The following is a 23,942-nucleotide window of genomic DNA, read 5'->3' as shown; positions in this document are numbered from 1 at the left end:
CATAATTTGAAAAAAGTTAGCAGAGGATGGTTTCGATCCATCGACCTCTGGGTTATGGGCCCAGCACGCTTCCGCTGCGCCACTCTGCTGGTTGGAGAACAAAAGCTTTTCTGGGCTTTTACAGCCTACAAACCGACAACCCTAGACCCATTTTCGAGTGAAGCGGGCAGTAGGCCTTACAAAGCCAAACAACCTGCAACCACGCACTCCCATCCCATGGCCTTTTGCAGACAGGCCTCATTTCTCTAGCTCACACCCTAACTGCCAACACCCCTTCCCCTTCTCTCTCTGTCTCTCTCTCTCTGTCTCTCTCTCTCATTCTCTCTCTCTCGCAAATAGATACTTTACTTCCCAGGTGCAACAAAACAAGCCTTCTCGAGCTGGCAGATATGGGAAGGAAGGAAGGAAGGGCCAGTTTGGAAACTCAACTCAATTACCATAAATCCCCTGCTAAGGGTTATGGGAGGGAGGAATGAAGGAACTTTGCTTCAGGGAAAGGGCTGCTGCTGCTTCAGCATGTGAGGAGCGCAGCCACACGTTTCACCTTCTTCAGTATGTTGGTTTACAGGATGAGAGAGATCCTGAAACCTCACTCTAATAGGCTGAGGTGCTGTGCTCGGTGGCCTGCTGGGACCAAGGCCCGTCAGGGCAAGGCGAATAGGCCTTTGTCAGGCCTTCGTCAGGGCTTTGTCGGGGAGGGGCCAGGAGCCCTGCTCGCTTCAATCCCCTCACCGATAGACAGTTGCAGAAACTAGGATGCAAGAACCTTTCCTGGATGGGGTTTTGATTTTCACGAAAAGTGTGTCAGCTTTGCTTTCAGCATGAGTCTGATTTCCAAAAAATGCATTTTGAACAATTTAAAGATTTGATCTGCGTTGGCCGGGAATCGAACCCGGGTCAACTGCTTGGAAGGCAGCTATGCTCACCACTATACCACCAACGCCTGCCTGTCTGGGCTATCTGATGGAGCGGCCCTTAGAAAAAAGAATAAGTCATTGGCTGGGAATGAAAAAAGCTTGCATTTGACGCAGAAGCAGTTCGCATCATGAGGTCTTGCCGGTCAGCCCAACATTTCCCCGGGACCCCTTAAAAAAGGAGCTTGGTTTTAAGTTTGGTTTGATTGAACAGTACATTTTGTTGGCTGGGCTGGGACCCTCTCCTATTTAGCGCAAGAGTGGAACGAGGCAGCAAGTTCAAGGAATGACATTGCATCCAGGCACTTACAGCTCTTTGTGCCCTAATGCCATGACACAAAAACATAATTTGAAAAAAGTTAGCAGAGGATGGTTTCGATCCATCGACCTCTGGGTTATGGGCCCAGCACGCTTCCGCTGCGCCACTCTGCTGGTTGGAGAACAAGAGCTTTTCTGGGCTTTTACAGCCTACAAACCGACAACCCTAGACCCAGTTTCGAGTGAAGCGGGCAGTAGGCCTTACAAAGCCAAACAACCTGCAACCACGCACTCCCATCCCATGGCCTTTTGCAGACAGGCCTCATTTCTCTAGCTCACACCCTAACTGCCAACACCCCTTCCCCTTCTCTCTCTGTCTCTCTCTCTCTGTCTCTCTCTCTCATTCTCTCTCTCTCGCAAATAGATACTTTACTTCCCAGGTGCAACAAAACAAGCCTTCTCGAGCTGGCAGATATGGGAAGGAAGGAAGGAAGGGCCAGTTTGGAAACTCAACTCAATTACCATAAATCCCCTGCTAAGGGTTATGGGAGGGAGGAATGAAGGAACTTTGCTTCAGGGAAAGGGCTGCTGCTGCTTCAGCATGTGAGGAGCGCAGCCACACGTTTCACCTTCTTCAGTATGTTGGTTTACAGGATGAGAGAGATCCTGAAACCTCACTCTAATAGGCTGAGGTGCTGTGCTCGGTGGCCTGCTGGGACCAAGGCCCGTCAGGGCAAGGCGAATAGGCCTTTGTCAGGCCTTCGTCAGGGCTTTGTCGGGGAGGGGCCAGGAGCCCTGCTCGCTTCAATCCCCTCACCGATAGACAGTTGCAGAAACTAGGATGCAAGAACCTTTCCTGGATGGGGTTTTGATTTTCACGAAAAGTGTGTCAGCTTTGCTTTCAGCATGAGTCTGATTTCCAAAAAATGCATTTTGAACAATTTAAAGATTTGATCTGCGTTGGCCGGGAATCGAACCCGGGTCAACTGCTTGGAAGGCAGCTATGCTCACCACTATACCACCAACGCCTGCCTGTCTGGACTATCTGATGGAGCGGCCCTTAGAAATAAGAATAAGTCATTGGCTGGGAATGAAAAAAGCTTGCATTTGACGCAGAAGCAGTTCGCATCATGAGGTCTTGCCGGTCAGCCCAACATTTCCCCGGGACCCCTTAAAAAAGGAGCTTGGTTTTAAGTTTGGTTTGATTGAACAGTACATTTTGTTGGCTGGGCTGGGACCCTCTCCTATTTAGCGCAAGAGTGGAACGAGGCAGCAAGTTCAAGGAATGACATTGCATCCAGGCACTTACAGCTCTTTGTGCCCTAATGCCATGACACAAAAACATAATTTGAAAAAAGTTAGCAGAGGATGGTTTCGATCCATCGACCTCTGGGTTATGGGCCCAGCACGCTTCCGCTGCGCCACTCTGCTGGTTGGAGAACAAGAGCTTTTATGGGCTTTTACAGCCTACAAACCGACAACCCTAGACCCAGTTTCGAGTGAAGCGGGCAGTAGGCCTTACAAAGCCAAACAACCTGCAACCACGCACTCCCATCCCATGGCCTTTTGCAGACAGGCCTCATTTCTCTAGCTCACACCCTAACTGCCAACACCCCTTCCCCTTCTCTCTCTGTCTCTCTCTCTCTGTCTCTCTCTCTCATTCTCTCTCTCTCGCAAATAGATACTTTACTTCCCAGGTGCAACAAAACAAGCCTTCTCGAGCTGGCAGATATGGGAAGGAAGGAAGGAAGGGCCAGTTTGGAAACTCAACTCAATTACCATAAATCCCCTGCTAAGGGTTATGGGAGGGAGGAATGAAGGAACTTTGCTTCAGGGAAAGGGCTGCTGCTGCTTCAGCATGTGAGGAGCGCAGCCACACGTTTCACCTTCTTCAGTATGTTGGTTTACAGGATGAGAGAGATCCTGAAACCTCACTCTAATAGGCTGAGGTGCTGTGCTCGGTGGCCTGCTGGGACCTTGGCCCGTCAGGGCAAGGCGAATAGGCCTTTGTCAGGCCTTTGTCGGGGAGGGGCCAGGAGCCCTGCTCGCTTCAATCCCCTCACCGATAGACAGTTGCAGAAACTAGGATGCAAGAACCTTTCCTGGATGGGGTTTTGATTTTCACGAAAAGTGTGTCAGCTTTGCTTTCAGCATGAGTCTGATTTCCAAAAAATGCATTTTGAACAATTTAAAGATTTGATCTGCGTTGGCCGGGAATCAAACCCGGGTCAACTGCTTGGAAGGCAGCTATGCTCACCACTATACCACCAACGCCTGCCTGTCTGGGCTATCTGATGGAGCGGCCCTTAGAAATAAGAATAAGTCATTGGCTGGGAATGAAAAAAGCTTGCGCGTTTGACGCAGAAGCAGTTCGCATCATGAGGTCTTGCCGGTCAGCCCAACATTTCCCCGGGACCCCTTAAAAAAGGAGCTTGGTTTTAAGTTTGGTTTGATTGAACAGTACATTTTGTTGGCTGGGCTGGGACCCTCTCCTATTTAGCGCAAGAGTGGAACGAGGCAGCAAGTTCAAGGAATGACATTGCATCCAGGCACTTACAGCTCTTTGTGCCCTAATGCCATGACACAAAAACATAATTTGAAAAAAGTTAGCAGAGGATGGTTTCGATCCATCGACCTCTGGGTTATGGGCCCAGCACGCTTCCGCTGCGCCACTCTGCTGGTTGGAGAACAAAAGCTTTTCTGGGCTTTTACAGCCTACAAACCGACAACCCTAGACCCATTTTCGAGTGAAGCGGGCAGTAGGCCTTACAAAGCCAAACAACCTGCAACCACGCACTCCCATCCCATGGCCTTTTGCAGACAGGCCTCATTTCTCTAGCTCACACCCTAACTGCCAACACCCCTTCCCCTTCTCTCTCTGTCTCTCTCTCTCTGTCTCTCTCTCTCATTCTCTCTCTCTCGCAAATAGATACTTTACTTCCCAGGTGCAACAAAACAAGCCTTCTCGAGCTGGCAGATATGGGAAGGAAGGAAGGAAGGGCCAGTTTGGAAACTCAACTCAATTACCATAAATCCCCTGCTAAGGGTTATGGGAGGGAGGAATGAAGGAACTTTGCTTCAGGGAAAGGGCTGCTGCTGCTTCAGCATGTGAGGAGCGCAGCCACACGTTTCACCTTCTTCAGTATGTTGGTTTACAGGATGAGAGAGATCCTGAAACCTCACTCTAATAGGCTGAGGTGCTGTGCTCGGTGGCCTGCTGGGACCTTGGCCCGTCAGGGCAAGGCGAATAGGCCTTTGTCAGGCCTTTGTCGGGGAGGGGCCAGGAGCCCTGCTCGCTTCAATCCCCTCACCGATAGACAGTTGCAGAAACTAGGATGCAAGAACCTTTCCTGGATGGGGTTTTGATTTTCACGAAAAGTGTGTCAGCTTTGCTTTCAGCATGAGTCTGATTTCCAAAAAATGCATTTTGAACATTTAAAGATTTGATCTGCGTTGGCCGGGAATCGAACCGGGGTCAACTGCTTGGAAGGCAGCTATGCTCACCACTATACCACCAACGCCTGCCTGTCTGGGCTATCTGATGGAGCGGCCCTTAGAAATAAGAATAAGTCATTGGCTGGGAATGAAAAAAGCTTGCGTTTGACGCAGAAGCAGTTCGCATCATGAGGTCTTGCCGGTCAGCCCAACATTTCCCCGGGACCCCTTAAAAAAGGAGCTTGGTTTTAAGTTTGGTTTGATTGAAAAGTACATTTTGTTGGCTGGGCTGGGACCCTCTCCTATTTAGCGCAAGAGTGGAACGAGGCAGCAAGTTCAAGGAATGACATTGCATCCAGGCACTTACAGCTCTTTGTGCCCTAATGCCATGACACAAAAACATAATTTGAAAAAAGTTAGCAGAGGATGGTTTCGATCCATCGACCTCTGGGTTATGGGCCCAGCACGCTTCCGCTGCGCCACTCTGCTGGTTGGAGAACAAGAGCTTTTCTGGGCTTTTACAGCCTACAAACCGACAACCCTAGACCCAGTTTCGAGTGAAGCGGGCAGTAGGCCTTACAAAGCCAAACAACCTGCAACCACGCACTCCCATCCCATGGCCTTTTGCAGACAGGCCTCATTTCTCTAGCTCACACCCTAACTGCCAACACCCCTTCCCCTTCTCTCTCTGTCTCTCTCTCTCTGTCTCTCTCTCTCATTCTCTCTCTCTCGCAAATAGATACTTTACTTCCCAGGTGCAACAAAACAAGCCTTCTCGAGCTGGCAGATATGGGAAGGAAGGAAGGAAGGGCCAGTTTGGAAACTCAACTCAATTACCATAAATCCCCTGCTAAGGGTTATGGGAGGGAGGAATGAAGGAACTTTGCTTCAGGGAAAGGGCTGCTGCTGCTTCAGCATGTGAGGAGCGCAGCCACACGTTTCACCTTCTTCAGTATGTTGGTTTACAGGATGAGAGAGATCCTGAAACCTCACTCTAATAGGCTGAGGTGCTGTGCTCGGTGGCCTGCTGGGACCAAGGCCCGTCAGGGCAAGGCGAATAGGCCTTTGTCAGGCCTTCGTCAGGGCTTTGTCGGGGAGGGGCCAGGAGCCCTGCTCGCTTCAATCCCCTCACCGATAGACAGTTGCAGAAACTAGGATGCAAGAACCTTTCCTGGATGGGGTTTTGATTTTCACGAAAAGTGTGTCAGCTTTGCTTTCAGCATGAGTCTGATTTCCAAAAAATGCATTTTGAACAATTTAAAGATTTGATCTGCGTTGGCCGGGAATCAAACCCGGGTCAACTGCTTGGAAGGCAGCTATGCTCACCACTATACCACCAACGCCTGCCTGTCTGGGCTATCTGATGGAGCGGCCCTTAGAAATAAGAATAAGTCATTGGCTGGGAATGAAAAAAGCTTGCGTTTGACGCAGAAGCAGTTCGCATCATGAGGTCTTGCCGGTCAGCCCAACATTTCCCCGGGACCCCTTAAAAAAGGAGCTTGGTTTTAAGTTTGGTTTGATTGAACAGTACATTTTGTTGGCTGGGCTGGGACCCTCTCCTATTTAGCGCAAGAGTGGAACGAGGCAGCAAGTTCAAGGAATGACATTGCATCCAGGCACTTACAGCTCTTTGTGCCCTAATGCCATGACACAAAAACATAATTTGAAAAAAGTTAGCAGAGGATGGTTTCGATCCATCGACCTCTGTGTTATGGGCCCAGCACGCTTCCGCTGCGCCACTCTGCTGGTTGGAGAACAAGAGCTTTTCTGGGCTTTTACAGCCTACAAACCGACAACCCTAGACCCAGTTTCGAGTGAAGCGGGCAGTAGGCCTTACAAAGCCAAACAACCTGCAACCACGCACTCCCATCCCATGGCCTTTTGCAGACAGGCCTCATTTCTCTAGCTCACACCCTAATTGCCAACACCCCTTCCCCTTCTCTCTCTGTCTCTCTCTCTCTGTCTCTCTCTCTCATTCTCTCTCTCTCGCAAATAGATACTTTACTTCCCAGGTGCAACAAAACAAGCCTTCTCGAGCTGGCAGATATGGGAAGGAAGGAAGGAAGGGCCAGTTTGGAAACTCAACTCAATTACCATAAATCCCCTGCTAAGGGTTATGGGAGGGAGGAATGAAGGAACTTTGCTTCAGGGAAAGGGCTGCTGCTGCTTCAGCATGTGAGGAGCGCAGCCACACGTTTCACCTTCTTCAGTATGTTGGTTTACAGGATGAGAGAGATCCTGAAACCTCACTCTAATAGGCTGAGGTGCTGTGCTCGGTGGCCTGCTGGGACCAAGGCCCGTCAGGGCAAGGCGAATAGGCCTTTGTCAGGCCTTCGTCAGGGCTTTGTCGGGGAGGGGCCAGGAGCCCTGCTCGCTTCAATCCCCTTACCGATAGACAGTTGCAGAAACTAGGATGCAAGAACCTTTCCTGGATGGGGTTTTGATTTTCACGAAAAGTGTGTCAGCTTTGCTTTCAGCATGAGTCTGATTTCCAAAAAATGCATTTTGAACAATTTAAAGATTTGATCTGCGTTGGCCGGGAATCGAACCCGGGTCAACTGCTTGGAAGGCAGCTATGCTCACCACTATACCACCAACGCCTGCCTGTCTGGACTATCTGATGGAGCGGCCCTTAAAAATAAGAATAAGTCATTGGCTGGGAATGAAAAAAGCTTGCATTTGACGCAGAAGCAGTTCGCATCATGAGGTCTTGCCGGTCAGCCCAACATTTCCCCGGGACCCCTTAAAAAAGGAGCTTGGTTTTAAGTTTGGTTTGATTGAACAGTACATTTTGTTGGCTGGGCTGGGACCCTCTCCTATTTAGCGCAAGAGTGGAACGAGGCAGCAAGTTCAAGGAATGACATTGCATCCAGGCACTTACAGCTCTTTGTGCCCTAATGCCATGACACAAAAACATAATTTGAAAAAAGTTAGCAGAGGATGGTTTCGATCCATCGACCTCTGGGTTATGGGCCCAGCACGCTTCCGCTGCGCCACTCTGCTGGTTGGAGAACAAGAGCTTTTATGGGCTTTTACAGCCTACAAACCGACAACCCTAGACCCAGTTTCGAGTGAAGCGGGCAGTAGGCCTTACAAAGCCAAACAACCTGCAACCACGCACTCCCATCCCATGGCCTTTTGCAGACAGGCTTCATTTCTCTAGCTCACACCCTAACTGCCAACACCCCTTCCCCTTCTCTCTCTGTCTCTCTCTCTCTGTCTCTCTCTCTCATTCTCTCTCTCTCGCAAATAGATACTTTACTTCCCAGGTGCAACAAAACAAGCCTTCTCGAGCTGGCAGATATGGGAAGGAAGGAAGGAAGGGCCAGTTTGGAAACTCAACTCAATTACCATAAATCCCCTGCTAAGGGTTATGGGAGGGAGGAATGAAGGAACTTTGCTTCAGGGAAAGGGCTGCTGCTGCTTCAGCATGTGAGGAGCGCAGCCACACGTTTCACCTTCTTCAGTATGTTGGTTTACAGGATGAGAGAGATCCTGAAACCTCACTCTAATAGGCTGAGGTGCTGTGCTCGGTGGCCTGCTGGGACCAAGGCCCGTCAGGGCAAGGCGAATAGGCCTTTGTCAGGCCTTCGTCAGGGCTTTGTCGGGGAGGGGCCAGGAGCCCTGCTCGCTTCAATCCCCTCACCGATAGACAGTTGCAGAAACTAGGATGCAAGAACCTTTCCTGGATGGGGTTTTGATTTTCACGAAAAGTGTGTCAGCTTTGCTTTCAGCATGAGTCTGATTTCCCAAAAATGCATTTTGAACAATTTAAAGATTTGATCTGCGTTGGCCGGGAATCGAACCCGGGTCAACTGCTTGGAAGGCAGCTATGCTCACCACTATACCACCAACGCCTGCCTGTCTGGACTATCTGATGGAGCGGCCCTTAGAAATAAGAATAAGTCATTGGCTGGGAATGAAAAAAGCTTGCATTTGACGCAGAAGCAGTTCGCATCATGAGGTCTTGCCGGTCAGCCCAACATTTCCCCGGGACCCCTTAAAAAAGGAGCTTGGTTTTAAGTTTGGTTTGATTGAACAGTACATTTTGTTGGCTGGGCTGGGACCCTCTCCTATTTAGCGCAAGAGTGGAACGAGGCAGCAAGTTCAAGGAATGACATTGCATCCAGGCACTTACAGCTCTTTGTGCCCTAATGCCATGACACAAAAACATAATTTGAAAAAAGTTAGCAGAGGATGGTTTCGATCCATCGACCTCTGGGTTATGGGCCCAGCACGCTTCCGCTGCGCCACTCTGCTGGTTGGAGAACAAGAGCTTTTATGGGCTTTTACAGCCTACAAACCGACAACCCTAGACCCAGTTTCGAGTGAAGCGGGCAGTAGGCCTTACAAAGCCAAACAACCTGCAACCACGCACTCCCATCCCATGGCCTTTTGCAGACAGGCCTCATTTCTCTAGCTCACACCCTAACTGCCAACACCCCTTCCCCTTCTCTCTCTGTCTCTCTCTCTCTGTCTCTCTCTCTCATTCTCTCTCTCTCGCAAATAGATACTTTACTTCCCAGGTGCAACAAAACAAGCCTTCTCGAGCTGGCAGATGTGGGAAGGAAGGAAGGAAGGGCCAGTTTGGAAACTCAACTCAATTACCATAAATCCCCTGCTAAGGGTTATGGGAGGGAGGAATGAAGGAACTTTGCTTCAGGGAAAGGGCTGCTGCTGCTTCAGCATGTGAGGAGCGCAGCCACACGTTTCACCTTCTTCAGTATGTTGGTTTACAGGATGAGAGAGATCCTGAAACCTCACTCTAATAGGCTGAGGTGCTGTGCTCGGTGGCCTGCTGGGACCTTGGCCCGTCAGGGCAAGGCGAATAGGCCTTTGTCAGGCCTTTGTCGGGGAGGGGCCAGGAGCCCTGCTCGCTTCAATCCCCTCACCGATAGACAGTTGCAGAAACTAGGATGCAAGAACCTTTCCTGGATGGGGTTTTGATTTTCACGAAAAGTGTGTCAGCTTTGCTTTCAGCATGAGTCTGATTTCCAAAAAATGCATTTTGAACAATTTAAAGATTTGATCTGCGTTGGCCGGGAATCAAACCCGGGTCAACTGCTTGGAAGGCAGCTATGCTCACCACTATACCACCAACGCCTGCCTGTCTGGGCTATCTGATGGAGCGGCCCTTAGAAATAAGAATAAGTCATTGGCTGGGAATGAAAAAAGCTTGCGCGTTTGACGCAGAAGCAGTTCGCATCATGAGGTCTTGCCGGTCAGCCCAACATTTCCCCGGGACCCCTTAAAAAAGGAGCTTGGTTTTAAGTTTGGTTTGATTGAACAGTACATTTTGTTGGCTGGGCTGGGACCCTCTCCTATTTAGCGCAAGAGTGGAACGAGGCAGCAAGTTCAAGGAATGACATTGCATCCAGGCACTTACAGCTCTTTGTGCCCTAATGCCATGACACAAAAACATAATTTGAAAAAAGTTAGCAGAGGATGGTTTCGATCCATCGACCTCTGGGTTATGGGCCCAGCACGCTTCCGCTGCGCCACTCTGCTGGTTGGAGAACAAAAGCTTTTCTGGGCTTTTACAGCCTACAAACCGACAACCCTAGACCCATTTTCGAGTGAAGCGGGCAGTAGGCCTTACAAAGCCAAACAACCTGCAACCACGCACTCCCATCCCATGGCCTTTTGCAGACAGGCCTCATTTCTCTAGCTCACACCCTAACTGCCAACACCCCTTCCCCTTCTCTCTCTGTCTCTCTCTCTCTGTCTCTCTCTCTCATTCTCTCTCTCTCGCAAATAGATACTTTACTTCCCAGGTGCAACAAAACAAGCCTTCTCGAGCTGGCAGATATGGGAAGGAAGGAAGGAAGGGCCAGTTTGGAAACTCAACTCAATTACCATAAATCCCCTGCTAAGGGTTATGGGAGGGAGGAATGAAGGAACTTTGCTTCAGGGAAAGGGCTGCTGCTGCTTCAGCATGTGAGGAGCGCAGCCACACGTTTCACCTTCTTCAGTATGTTGGTTTACAGGATGAGAGAGATCCTGAAACCTCACTCTAATAGGCTGAGGTGCTGTGCTCGGTGGCCTGCTGGGACCAAGGCCCGTCAGGGCAAGGCGAATAGGCCTTTGTCAGGCCTTCGTCAGGGCTTTGTCGGGGAGGGGCCAGGAGCCCTGCTCGCTTCAATCCCCTCACCGATAGACAGTTGCAGAAACTAGGATGCAAGAACCTTTCCTGGATGGGGTTTTGATTTTCACGAAAAGTGTGTCAGCTTTGCTTTCAGCATGAGTCTGATTTCCAAAAAATGCATTTTGAACAATTTAAAGATTTGATCTGCGTTGGCCGGGAATCGAACCCGGGTCAACTGCTTGGAAGGCAGCTATGCTCACCACTATACCACCAACGCCTGCCTGTCTGGGCTATCTGATGGAGCGGCCCTTAGAAAAAAGAATAAGTCATTGGCTGGGAATGAAAAAAGCTTGCGTTTGACGCAGAAGCAGTTCGCATCATGAGGTCTTGCCGGTCAGCCCAACATTTCCCCGGGACCCCTTAAAAAAGGAGCTTGGTTTTAAGTTTGGTTTGATTGAACAGTACATTTTGTTGGCTGGGCTGGGACCCTCTCCTATTTAGCGCAAGAGTGGAACGAGGCAGCAAGTTCAAGGAATGACATTGCATCCAGGCACTTACAGCTCTTTGTGCCCTAATGCCATGACACAAAAACATAATTTGAAAAAAGTTAGCAGAGGATGGTTTCGATCCATCGACCTCTGGGTTATGGGCCCAGCACGCTTCCGCTGCGCCACTCTGCTGGTTGGAGAACAAGAGCTTTTCTGGGCTTTTACAGCCTACAAACCGACAACCCTAGACCCAGTTTCGAGTGAAGCGGGCAGTAGGCCTTACAAAGCCAAACAACCTGCAACCACGCACTCCCATCCCATGGCCTTTTGCAGACAGGCCTCATTTCTCTAGCTCACACCCTAACTGCCAACACCCCTTCCCCTTCTCTCTCTGTCTCTCTCTCTCTGTCTCTCTCTCTCATTCTCTCTCTCTCGCAAATAGATACTTTACTTCCCAGGTGCAACAAAACAAGCCTTCTCGAGCTGGCAGATATGGGAAGGAAGGAAGGAAGGGCCAGTTTGGAAACTCAACTCAATTACCATAAATCCCCTGCTAAGGGTTATGGGAGAGAGGAATGAAGGAACTTTGCTTCAGGGAAAGGGCTGCTGCTGCTTCAGCATGTGAGGAGCGCAGCCACACGTTTCACCTTCTTCAGTATGTTGGTTTACAGGATGAGAGAGATCCTGAAACCTCACTCTAATAGGCTGAGGTGCTGTGCTCGGTGGCCTGCTGGGACCAAGGCCCGTCAGGGCAAGGCGAATAGGCCTTTGTCAGGCCTTCGTCAGGGCTTTGTCGGGGAGGGGCCAGGAGCCCTGCTCGCTTCAATCCCCTCACCGATAGACAGTTGCAGAAACTAGGATGCAAGAACCTTTCCTGGATGGGGTTTTGATTTTCACGAAAAGTGTGTCAGCTTTGCTTTCAGCATGAGTCTGATTTCCAAAAAATGCATTTTGAACAATTTAAAGATTTGATCTGCGTTGGCCGGGAATCGAACCCGGGTCAACTGCTTGGAAGGCAGCTATGCTCACCACTATACCACCAACGCCTGCCTGTCTGGACTATCTGATGGAGCGGCCCTTAGAAATAAGAATAAGTCATTGGCTGGGAATGAAAAAAGCTTGCATTTGACGCAGAAGCAGTTCGCATCATGAGGTCTTGCCGGTCAGCCCAACATTTCCCCGGGACCCCTTAAAAAAGGAGCTTGGTTTTAAGTTTGGTTTGATTGAACAGTACATTTTGTTGGCTGGGCTGGGACCCTCTCCTATTTAGCGCAAGAGTGGAACGAGGCAGCAAGTTCAAGGAATGACATTGCATCCAGGCACTTACAGCTCTTTGTGCCCTAATGCCATGACACAAAAACATAATTTGAAAAAAGTTAGCAGAGGATGGTTTCGATCCATCGACCTCTGGGTTATGGGCCCAGCACGCTTCCGCTGCGCCACTCTGCTGGTTGGAGAACAAGAGCTTTTATGGGCTTTTACAGCCTACAAACCGACAACCCTAGACCCAGTTTCGAGTGAAGCGGGCAGTAGGCCTTACAAAGCCAAACAACCTGCAACCACGCACTCCCATCCCATGGCCTTTTGCAGACAGGCCTCATTTCTCTAGCTCACACCCTAACTGCCAACACCCCTTCCCCTTCTCTCTCTGTCTCTCTCTCTCTGTCTCTCTCTCTCATTCTCTCTCTCTCGCAAATAGATACTTTACTTCCCAGGTGCAACAAAACAAGCCTTCTCGAGCTGGCAGATATGGGAAGGAAGGAAGGAAGGGCCAGTTTGGAAACTCAACTCAATTACCATAAATCCCCTGCTAAGGGTTATGGGAGGGAGGAATGAAGGAACTTTGCTTCAGGGAAAGGGCTGCTGCTGCTTCAGCATGTGAGGAGCGCAGCCACACGTTTCACCTTCTTCAGTATGTTGGTTTACAGGATGAGAGAGATCCTGAAACCTCACTCTAATAGGCTGAGGTGCTGTGCTCGGTGGCCTGCTGGGACCTTGGCCCGTCAGGGCAAGGCGAATAGGCCTTTGTCAGGCCTTTGTCGGGGAGGGGCCAGGAGCCCTGCTCGCTTCAATCCCCTCACCGATAGACAGTTGCAGAAACTAGGATGCAAGAACCTTTCCTGGATGGGGTTTTGATTTTCACGAAAAGTGTGTCAGCTTTGCTTTCAGCATGAGTCTGATTTCCAAAAAATGCATTTTGAACAATTTAAAGATTTGATCTGCGTTGGCCGGGAATCAAACCCGGGTCAACTGCTTGGAAGGCAGCTATGCTCACCACTATACCACCAACGCCTGCCTGTCTGGGCTATCTGATGGAGCGGCCCTTAGAAATAAGAATAAGTCATTGGCTGGGAATGAAAAAAGCTTGCGCGTTTGACGCAGAAGCAGTTCGCATCATGAGGTCTTGCCGGTCAGCCCAACATTTCCCCGGGACCCCTTAAAAAAGGAGCTTGGTTTTAAGTTTGGTTTGATTGAACAGTACATTTTGTTGGCTGGGCTGGGACCCTCTCCTATTTAGCGCAAGAGTGGAACGAGGCAGCAAGTTCAAGGAATGACATTGCATCCAGGCACTTACAGCTCTTTGTGCCCTAATGCCATGACACAAAAACATAATTTGAAAAAAGTTAGCAGAGGATGGTTTCGATCCATCGACCTCTGGGTTATGGGCCCAGCACGCTTCCGCTGCGCCACTCTGCTGGTTGGAGAACAAAAGCTTTTCTGGGCTTTTACAGCCTACAAACCGACAACCCTAGACCCATTTTCGAGTGAAGCGGGCAGTAGGCCTTACAAAGCCAAACAACCTGCAACCACGCACTCCCATCCCATGGCCTTTTGCAGACAGGCCTCATTTCTCTAGCTCACACCCTAACTGCCAACACCCCTTCCCCTTCTCTCTCTGTCTCTCTCTCTCTGTCTCTCTCTCTCATTCTCTCTCTCTCGCAAATAGATACTTTACTTCCCAGGTGCAACAAAACAAGCCTTCTCGAGCTGGCAGATATGGGAAGGAAGGAAGGAAGGGCCAGTTTGGAAACTCAACTCAATTACCATAAATCCCCTGCTAAGGGTTATGGGAGGGAGGAATGAAGGAACTTTGCTTCAGGGAAAGGGCTGCTGCTGCTTCAGCATGTGAGGAGCGCAGCCACACGTTTCACCTTCTTCAGTATGTTGGTTTACAGGATGAGAGAGATCCTGAAACCTCACTCTAATAGGCTGAGGTGCTGTGCTCGGTGGCCTGCTGGGACCTTGGCCCGTCAGGGCAAGGCGAATAGGCCTTTGTCAGGCCTTTGTCGGGGAGGGGCCAGGAGCCCTGCTCGCTTCAATCCCCTCACCGATAGACAGTTGCAGAAACTAGGATGCAAGAACCTTTCCTGGATGGGGTTTTGATTTTCACGAAAAGTGTGTCAGCTTTGCTTTCAGCATGAGTCTGATTTCCAAAAAATGCATTTTGAACATTTAAAGATTTGATCTGCGTTGGCCGGGAATCGAACCGGGGTCAACTGCTTGGAAGGCAGCTATGCTCACCACTATACCACCAACGCCTGCCTGTCTGGGCTATCTGATGGAGCGGCCCTTAGAAATAAGAATAAGTCATTGGCTGGGAATGAAAAAAGCTTGCGTTTGACGCAGAAGCAGTTCGCATCATGAGGTCTTGCCGGTCAGCCCAACATTTCCCCGGGACCCCTTAAAAAAGGAGCTTGGTTTTAAGTTTGGTTTGATTGAACAGTACATTTTGTTGGCTGGGCTGGGACCCTCTCCTATTTAGCGCAAGAGTGGAACGAGGCAGCAAGTTCAAGGAATGACATTGCATCCAGGCACTTACAGCTCTTTGTGCCCTAATGCCATGACACAAAAACATAATTTGAAAAAAGTTAGCAGAGGATGGTTTCGATCCATCGACCTCTGGGTTATGGGCCCAGCACGCTTCCGCTGCGCCACTCTGCTGGTTGGAGAACAAGAGCTTTTCTGGGCTTTTACAGCCTACAAACCGACAACCCTAGACCCAGTTTCGAGTGAAGCGGGCAGTAGGCCTTACAAAGCCAAACAACCTGCAACCACGCACTCCCATCCCATGGCCTTTTGCAGACAGGCCTCATTTCTCTAGCTCACACCCTAACTGCCAACACCCCTTCCCCTTCTCTCTCTGTCTCTCTCTCTCTGTCTCTCTCTCTCATTCTCTCTCTCTCGCAAATAGATACTTTACTTCCCAGGTGCAACAAAACAAGCCTTCTTGAGCTGGCAGATATGGGAAGGAAGGAAGGAAGGGCCAGTTTGGAAACTCAACTCAATTACCATAAATCCCCTGCTAAGGGTTATGGGAGGGAGGAATGAAGGAACTTTGCTTCAGGGAAAGGGCTGCTGCTGCTTCAGCATGTGAGGAGCGCAGCCACACGTTTCACCTTCTTCAGTATGTTGGTTTACAGGATGAGAGAGATCCTGAAACCTCACTCTAATAGGCTGAGGTGCTGTGCTCGGTGGCCTGCTGGGACCAAGGCCCGTCAGGGCAAGGCGAATAGGCCTTTGTCAGGCCTTCGTCAGGGCTTTGTCGGGGAGGGGCCAGGAGCCCTGCTCGCTTCAATCCCCTCACCGATAGACAGTTGCAGAAACTAGGATGCAAGAACCTTTCCTGGATGGGGTTTTGATTTTCACGAAAAGTGTGTCAGCTTTGCTTTCAGCATGAGTCTGATTTCCAAAAAATGCATTTTGAACAATTTAAAGATTTGATCTGCGTTGGCCGGGAATCAAACCCGGGTCAACTGCTTGGAAGGCAGCTATGCTCACCACTATACCACCAACGCCTGCCTGTCTGGGCTATCTGATGGAGCGGCCCTTAGAAATAAGAATAAGTCATTGGCTGGGAATGAAAAAAGCTTGCGTTTGACGCAGAAGCAGTTCGCATCATGAGGTCTTGCCGGTCAGCCCAACATTTCCCCGGGACCCCTTAAAAAAGGAGCTTGGTTTTAAGTTTGGTTTGATTGAACAGTACATTTTGTTGGCTGGGCTGGGACCCTCTCCTATTTAGCGCAAGAGTGGAACGAGGCAGCAAGTTCAAGGAATGACATTGCATCCAGGCACTTACAGCTCTTTGTGCCCTAATGCCATGACACAAAAACATAATTTGAAAAAAGTTAGCAGAGGATGGTTTCGATCCATCGACCTCTGTGTTATGGGCCCAGCACGCTTCCGCTGCGCCACTCTGCTGGTTGGAGAACAAGAGCTTTTCTGGGCTTTTACAGCCTACAAACCGACAACCCTAGACCCAGTTTCGAGTGAAGCGGGCAGTAGGCCTTACAAAGCCAAACAACCTGCAACCACGCACTCCCATCCCATGGCCTTTTGCAGACAGGCCTCATTTCTCTAGCTCACACCCTAATTGCCAACACCCCTTCCCCTTCTCTCTCTGTCTCTCTCTCTCTGTCTCTCTCTCTCATTCTCTCTCTCTCGCAAATAGATACTTTACTTCCCAGGTGCAACAAAACAAGCCTTCTCGAGCTGGCAGATATGGGAAGGAAGGAAGGAAGGGCCAGTTTGGAAACTCAACTCAATTACCATAAATCCCCTGCTAAGGGTTATGGGAGGGAGGAATGAAGGAACTTTGCTTCAGGGAAAGGGCTGCTGCTGCTTCAGCATGTGAGGAGCGCAGCCACACGTTTCACCTTCTTCAGTATGTTGGTTTACAGGATGAGAGAGATCCTGAAACCTCACTCTAATAGGCTGAGGTGCTGTGCTCGGTGGCCTGCTGGGACCAAGGCCCGTCAGGGCAAGGCGAATAGGCCTTTGTCAGGCCTTCGTCAGGGCTTTGTCGGGGAGGGGCCAGGAGCCCTGCTCGCTTCAATCCCCTCACCGATAGACAGTTGCAGAAACTAGGATGCAAGAACCTTTCCTGGATGGGGTTTTGATTTTCACGAAAAGTGTGTCAGCTTTGCTTTCAGCATGAGTCTGATTTCCAAAAAATGCATTTTGAACAATTTAAAGATTTGATCTGCGTTGGCCGGGAATCGAACCCGGGTCAACTGCTTGGAAGGCAGCTATGCTCACCACTATACCACCAACGCCTGCCTGTCTGGACTATCTGATGGAGCGGCCCTTAAAAATAAGAATAAGTCATTGGCTGGGAATGAAAAAAGCTTGCATTTGACGCAGAAGCAGTTCGCATCATGAGGTCTTGCCGGTCAGCCCAACATTTCCCCGGGACCCCTTAAAAAAGGAGCTTGGTTTTAAGTTTGGTTTGATTGAACAGTACATTTTGTTGGCTGGGCTGGGACCCTCTCCTATTTAGCGCAAGAGTGGAACGAGGCAGCAAGTTCAAGGAATGACATTGCATCCAGGCACTTACAGCTCTTTGTGCCCTAATGCCATGACACAAAAACATAATTTGAAAAAAGTTAGCAGAGGATGGTTTCGATCCATCGACCTCTGGGTTATGGGCCCAGCACGCTTCCGCTGCGCCACTCTGCTGGTTGGAGAACAAGAGCTTTTATGGGCTTTTACAGCCTACAAACCGACAACCCTAGACCCAGTTTCGAGTGAAGCGGGCAGTAGGCCTTACAAAGCCAAACAACCTGCAACCACGCACTCCCATCCCATGGCCTTTTGCAGACAGGCTTCATTTCTCTAGCTCACACCCTAACTGCCAACACCCCTTCCCCTTCTCTCTCTGTCTCTCTCTCTCTGTCTCTCTCTCTCATTCTCTCTCTCTCGCAAATAGATACTTTACTTCCCAGGTGCAACAAAACAAGCCTTCTCGAGCTGGCAGATATGGGAAGGAAGGAAGGAAGGGCCAGTTTGGAAACTCAACTCAATTACCATAAATCCCCTGCTAAGGGTTATGGGAGGGAGGAATGAAGGAACTTTGCTTCAGGGAAAGGGCTGCTGCTGCTTCAGCATGTGAGGAGCGCAGCCACACGTTTCACCTTCTTCAGTATGTTGGTTTACAGGATGAGAGAGATCCTGAAACCTCACTCTAATAGGCTGAGGTGCTGTGCTCGGTGGCCTGCTGGGACCAAGGCCCGTCAGGGCAAGGCGAATAGGCCTTTGTCAGGCCTTCGTCAGGGCTTTGTCGGGGAGGGGCCAGGAGCCCTGCTCGCTTCAATCCCCTCACCGATAGACAGTTGCAGAAACTAGGATACAAGAACCTTTCCTGGATGGGGTTTTGATTTTCACGAAAAGTGTGTCAGCTTTGCTTTCAGCATGAGTCTGATTTCCAAAAAATGCATTTTGAACAATTTAAAGATTTGATCTGCGTTGGCCGGGAATTGAACCCGGGTCAACTGCTTGGATGGCAGCTATGCTCACCACTATACCACCAACGCCTGCCTGTCTGGGCTATCTGATGGAGCGGCCCTTAGAAATAAGAATAAGTCATTGGCTGGGAATGAAAAAAGCTTGCGTTTGACGCAGAAGCAGTTCGCATCATGAGGTCTTGCCGGTCAGCCCAACATTTCCCCGGGACCCCTTAAAAAAGGAGCTTGGTTTTAAGTTTGGTTTGATTGAACAGTACATTTTGTTGGCTGGGCTGGGACCCTCTCCTATTTAGCGCAAGAGTGGAACGAGGCAGCAAGTTCAAGGAATGACATTGCATCCAGGCACTTACAGCTCTTTGTGCCCTAATGCCATGACACAAAAACATAATTTGAAAAAAGTTAGCAGAGGATGGTTTCGATCCATCGACCTCTGGGTTATGGGCCCAGCACGCTTCCGCTGCGCCACTCTGCTGGTTGGAGAACAAGAGCTTTTAAGGGCTTTTACAGCCTACAAACCGACAACCCTAGACCCAGTTTCGAGTGAAGCGGGCAGTAGGCCTTACAAAGCCAAACAACCTGCAACCACGCACTCCCATCCCATGGCCTTTTGCAGACAGGCCTCATTTCTCTAGCTCACACCCTAACTGCCAACACCCCTTCCCCTTCTCTCTCTGTCTCTCTCTCTCTGTCTCTCTCTCTCATTCTCTCTCTCTCGCAAATAGATACTTTACTTCCCAGGTGCAACAAAACAAGCCTTCTCGAGCTGGCAGATATGGGAAGGAAGGAAGGAAGGGCCAGTTTGGAAACTCAACTCAATTACCATAAATCCCCTGCTAAGGGTTATGGGAGGGAGGAATGAAGGAACTTTGCTTCAGGGAAAGGGCTGCTGCTGCTTCAGCATGTGAGGAGCGCAGCCACACGTTTCACCTTCTTCAGTATGTTGGTTTACAGGATGAGAGAGATCCTGAAACCTCACTCTAATAGGCTGAGGTGCTGTGCTCGGTGGCCTGCTGGGACCAAGGCCCGTCAGGGCAAGGCGAATAGGCCTTTGTCAGGCCTTCGTCAGGGCTTTGTCGGGGAGGGGCCAGGAGCCCTGCTCGCTTCAATCCCCTCACCGATAGACAGTTGCAGAAACTAGGATGCAAGAACCTTTCCTGGATGGGGTTTTGATTTTCACGAAAAGTGTGTCAGCTTTGCTTTCAGCATGAGTCTGATTTCCAAAAAATGCATTTTGAACAATTTAAAGATTTGATCTGCGTTGGCCGGGAATCGAACCCGGGTCAACTGCTTGGAAGGCAGCTATGCTCACCACTATACCACCAACGCCTGCCTGTCTGGGCTATCTGATGGAGCGGCCCTTAGAAAAAAGAATAAGTCATTGGCTGGGAATGAAAAAAGCTTGCGTTTGACGCAGAAGCAGTTCGCATCATGAGGTCTTGCCGGTCAGCCCAACATTTCCCCGGGACCCCTTAAAAAAGGAGCTTGGTTTTAAGTTTGGTTTGATTGAACAGTACATTTTGTTGGCTGGGCTGGGACCCTCTCCTATTTAGCGCAAGAGTGGAACGAGGCAGCAAGTTCAAGGAATGACATTGCATCCAGGCACTTACAGCTCTTTGTGCCCTAATGCCATGACACAAAAACATAATTTGAAAAAAGTTAGCAGAGGATGGTTTCGATCCATCGACCTCTGGGTTATGGGCCCAGCACGCTTCCGCTGCGCCACTCTGCTGGTTGGAGAACAAGAGCTTTTCTGGGCTTTTACAGCCTACAAACCGACAACCCTAGACCCAGTTTCGAGTGAAGCGGGCAGTAGGCCTTACAAAGCCAAACAACCTGCAACCACGCACTCCCATCCCATGGCCTTTTGCAGACAGGCCTCATTTCTCTAGCTCACACCCTAACTGCCAACACCCCTTCCCCTTCTCTCTCTGTCTCTCTCTCTCTGTCTCTCTCTCTCATTCTCTCTCTCTCGCAAATAGATACTTTACTTCCCAGGTGCAACAAAACAAGCCTTCTCGAGCTGGCAGATATGGGAAGGAAGGAAGGAAGGGCCAGTTTGGAAACTCAACTCAATTACCATAAATCCCCTGCTAAGGGTTATGGGAGGGAGGAATGAAGGAACTTTGCTTCAGGGAAAGGGCTGCTGCTGCTTCAGCATGTGAGGAGCGCAGCCACACGTTTCACCTTCTTCAGTATGTTGGTTTACAGGATGAGAGAGATCCTGAAACCTCACTCTAATAGGCTGAGGTGCTGTGCTCGGTGGCCTGCTGGGACCAAGGCCCGTCAGGGCAAGGCGAATAGGCCTTTGTCAGGCCTTCGTCAGGGCTTTGTCGGGGAGGGGCCAGGAGCCCTGCTCGCTTCAATCCCCTCACCGATAGACAGTTGCAGAAACTAGGATGCAAGAACCTTTCCTGGATGGGGTTTTGATTTTCACGAAAAGTGTGTCAGCTTTGCTTTCAGCATGAGTCTGATTTCCCAAAAATGCATTTTGAACAATTTAAAGATTTGATCTGCGTTGGCCGGGAATCGAACCCGGGTCAACTGCTTGGAAGGCAGCTATGCTCACCACTATACCACCAACGCCTGCCTGTCTGGACTATCTGATGGAGCGGCCCTTAGAAATAAGAATAAGTCATTGGCTGGGAATGAAAAAAGCTTGCATTTGACGCAGAAGCAGTTCGCATCATGAGGTCTTGCCGGTCAGCCCAACATTTCCCCGGGACCCCTTAAAAAAGGAGCTTGGTTTTAAGTTTGGTTTGATTGAACAGTACATTTTGTTGGCTGGGCTGGGACCCTCTCCTATTTAGCGCAAGAGTGGAACGAGGCAGCAAGTTCAAGGAATGACATTGCATCCAGGCACTTACAGCTCTTTGTGCCCTAATGCCATGACACAAAAACATAATTTGAAAAAAGTTAGCAGAGGATGGTTTCGATCCATCGACCTCTGGGTTATGAGCCCAGCACGCTTCCGCTGCGCCACTCTGCTGGTTGGAGAACAAGAGCTTTTATGGGCTTTTACAGCCTACAAACCGACAACCCTAGACCCAGTTTCGAGTGAAGCGGGCAGTAGGCCTTACAAAGCCAAACAACCTGCAACCACGCACTCCCATCCCATGGCCTTTTGCAGACAGGCCTCATTTCTCTAGCTCACACCCTAACTGCCAACACCCCTTCCCCTTCTCTCTCTGTCTCTCTCTCTCTGTCTCTCTCTCTCATTCTCTCTCTCTCGCAAATAGATACTTTACTTCCCAGGTGCAACAAAACAAGCCTTCTCGAGCTGGCAGATATGGGAAGGAAGGAAGGAAGGGCCAGTTTGGAAACTCAACTCAATTACCATAAATCCCCTGCTAAGGGTTATGGGAGGGAGGAATGAAGGAACTTTGCTTCAGGGAAAGGGCTGCTGCTGCTTCAGCATGTGAGGAGCGCAGCCACACGTTTCACCTTCTTCAGTATGTTGGTTTACAGGATGAGAGAGATCCTGAAACCTCACTCTAATAGGCTGAGGTGCTGTGCTCGGTGGCCTGCTGGGACCTTGGCCCGTCAGGGCAAGGCGAATAGGCCTTTGTCAGGCCTTTGTCGGGGAGGGGCCAGGAGCCCTGCTCGCTTCAATCCCCTCACCGATAGACAGTTGCAGAAACTAGGATGCAAGAACCTTTCCTGGATGGGGTTTTGATTTTCACGAAAAGTGTGTCAGCTTTGCTTTCAGCATGAGTCTGATTTCCAAAAAATGCATTTTGAACAATTTAAAGATTTGATCTGCGTTGGCCGGGAATCAAACCCGGGTCAACTGCTTGGAAGGCAGCTATGCTTACCACTATACCACCAACGCCTGCCTGTCTGGGCTATCTGATGGAGCGGCCCTTAGAAATAAGAATAAGTCATTGGCTGGGAATGAAAAAAGCTTGCGCGTTTGACGCAGAAGCAGTTCGCATCATGAGGTCTTGCCGGTCAGCCCAACATTTCCCCGGGACCCCTTAAAAAAGGAGCTTGGTTTTAAGTTTGGTTTGATTGAACAGTACATTTTGTTGGCTGGGCTGGGACCCTCTCCTATTTAGCGCAAGAGTGGAACGAGGCAGCAAGTTCAAGGAATGACATTGCATCCAGGCACTTACAGCTCTTTGTGCCCTAATGCCATGACACAAAAACATAATTTGAAAAAGGTTAGCAGAGGATGGTTTCGATCCATCGACCTCTGGGTTATGGGCCCAGCACGCTTCCGCTGCGCCACTCTGCTGGTTGGAGAACAAAAGCTTTTCTGGGCTTTTACAGCCTACAAACCGACAACCCTAGACCCATTTTCGAGTGAAGCGGGCAGTAGGCCTTACAAAGCCAAACAACCTGCAACCACGCACTCCCATCCCATGGCCTTTTGCAGACAGGCCTCATTTCTCTAGCTCACACCCTAACTGCCAACACCCCTTCCCCTTCTCTCTCTGTCTCTCTCTCTCTGTCTCTCTCTCTCATTCTCTCTCTCTCGCAAATAGATACTTTACTTCCCAGGTGCAACAAAACAAGCCTTCTCGAGCTGGCAGATATGGGAAGGAAGGAAGGAAGGGCCAGTTTGGAAACTCAACTCAATTACCATAAATCCCCTGCTAAGGGTTATGGGAGGGAGGAATGAAGGAACTTTGCTTCAGGGAAAGGGCTGCTGCTGCTTCAGCATGTGAGGAGCGCAGCCACACGTTTCACCTTCTTCAGTATGTTGGTTTACAGGATGAGAGAGATCCTGAAACCTCACTCTAATAGGCTGAGGTGCTGTGCTCGGTGGCCTGCTGGGACCTTGGCCCGTCAGGGCAAGGCGAATAGGCCTTTGTCAGGCCTTTGTCGGGGAGGGGCCAGGAGCCCTGCTCGCTTCAATCCCCTCACCGATAGACAGTTGCAGAAACTAGGATGCAAGAACCTTTCCTGGATGGGGTTTTGATTTTCACGAAAAGTGTGTCAGCTTTGCTTTCAGCATGAGTCTGATTTCCAAAAAATGCATTTTGAACATTTAAAGATTTGATCTGCGTTGGCCGGGAATCGAACCGGGGTCAACTGCTTGGAAGGCAGCTATGCTCACCACTATACCACCAACGCCTGCCTGTCTGGGCTATCTGATGGAGCGGCCCTTAGAAATAAGAATAAGTCATTGGCTGGGAATGAAAAAAGCTTGCGTTTGACGCAGAAGCAGTTCGCATCATGAGGTCTTGCCGGTCAGCCCAACATTTCCCCGGGACCCCTTAAAAAAGGAGCTTGGTTTTAAGTTTGGTTTGATTGAACAGTACATTTTGTTGGCTGGGCTGGGACCCTCTCCTATTTAGCGCAAGAGTGGAACAAGGCAGCAAGTTCAAGGAATGACATTGCATCCAGGCACTTACAGCTCTTTGTGCCCTAATGCCATGACACAAAAACATAATTTGAAAAAAGTTAGCAGAGGATGGTTTCGATCCATCTACCTCTGGGTTATGGGCCCAGCACGCTTCCGCTGCGCCACTCTGCTGGTTGGAGAACAAGAGCTTTTCTGGGCTTTTACAGCCTACAA

General features: G+C 49.9%; 10 non-coding genes across 10 annotated transcripts; all 10 read right to left on the bottom strand.

Annotated features, from left to right (window-relative positions):
* Positions 1-871: 871 nt before the first annotated feature.
* On the bottom strand, positions 872-943 carry TRNAG-UCC (transfer RNA glycine (anticodon UCC)). Its single transcript has one exon. It is a non-coding gene; the product is annotated as a tRNA-Gly (tRNA).
* A 1,185-nt stretch (positions 944-2,128) lies between these two features.
* Positions 2,129-2,200, bottom strand: TRNAG-UCC (transfer RNA glycine (anticodon UCC)). Its single transcript has one exon. It is a non-coding gene; the product is annotated as a tRNA-Gly (tRNA).
* A 4,935-nt stretch (positions 2,201-7,135) lies between these two features.
* Positions 7,136-7,207, bottom strand: TRNAG-UCC (transfer RNA glycine (anticodon UCC)). Its single transcript has one exon. It is a non-coding gene; the product is annotated as a tRNA-Gly (tRNA).
* A 1,185-nt stretch (positions 7,208-8,392) lies between these two features.
* On the bottom strand, positions 8,393-8,464 carry TRNAG-UCC (transfer RNA glycine (anticodon UCC)). The gene has a single exon. It is a non-coding gene; the product is annotated as a tRNA-Gly (tRNA).
* Positions 8,465-10,897: 2,433 nt separating this feature from the next.
* On the bottom strand, positions 10,898-10,969 carry TRNAG-UCC (transfer RNA glycine (anticodon UCC)). Its single transcript has one exon. It is a non-coding gene; the product is annotated as a tRNA-Gly (tRNA).
* A 1,185-nt stretch (positions 10,970-12,154) lies between these two features.
* On the bottom strand, positions 12,155-12,226 carry TRNAG-UCC (transfer RNA glycine (anticodon UCC)). The gene has a single exon. It is a non-coding gene; the product is annotated as a tRNA-Gly (tRNA).
* A 4,935-nt stretch (positions 12,227-17,161) lies between these two features.
* TRNAG-UCC (transfer RNA glycine (anticodon UCC)) lies at positions 17,162-17,233 on the bottom strand. The gene has a single exon. It is a non-coding gene; the product is annotated as a tRNA-Gly (tRNA).
* Positions 17,234-19,675: 2,442 nt separating this feature from the next.
* On the bottom strand, positions 19,676-19,747 carry TRNAG-UCC (transfer RNA glycine (anticodon UCC)). The gene has a single exon. It is a non-coding gene; the product is annotated as a tRNA-Gly (tRNA).
* A 1,185-nt stretch (positions 19,748-20,932) lies between these two features.
* On the bottom strand, positions 20,933-21,004 carry TRNAG-UCC (transfer RNA glycine (anticodon UCC)). The gene has a single exon. It is a non-coding gene; the product is annotated as a tRNA-Gly (tRNA).
* Positions 21,005-21,335: 331 nt separating this feature from the next.
* Positions 21,336-21,407, bottom strand: TRNAM-CAU (transfer RNA methionine (anticodon CAU)). The gene has a single exon. It is a non-coding gene; the product is annotated as a tRNA-Met (tRNA).
* Between the last annotated feature and the right edge of the window lie 2,535 nt (positions 21,408-23,942).

This window comes from Ambystoma mexicanum, chromosome 6q (assembly GCF_040938575.1).
Source record: "Ambystoma mexicanum isolate Mex_15411 chromosome 6q, UKY_AmexF1_1, whole genome shotgun sequence".
Taxonomy (NCBI): domain Eukaryota; kingdom Metazoa; phylum Chordata; class Amphibia; order Caudata; family Ambystomatidae; genus Ambystoma; species Ambystoma mexicanum.
Note: the sequence above shows the minus strand (reverse complement) of the source record. Positions and strands in the feature narration are given on the sequence as shown.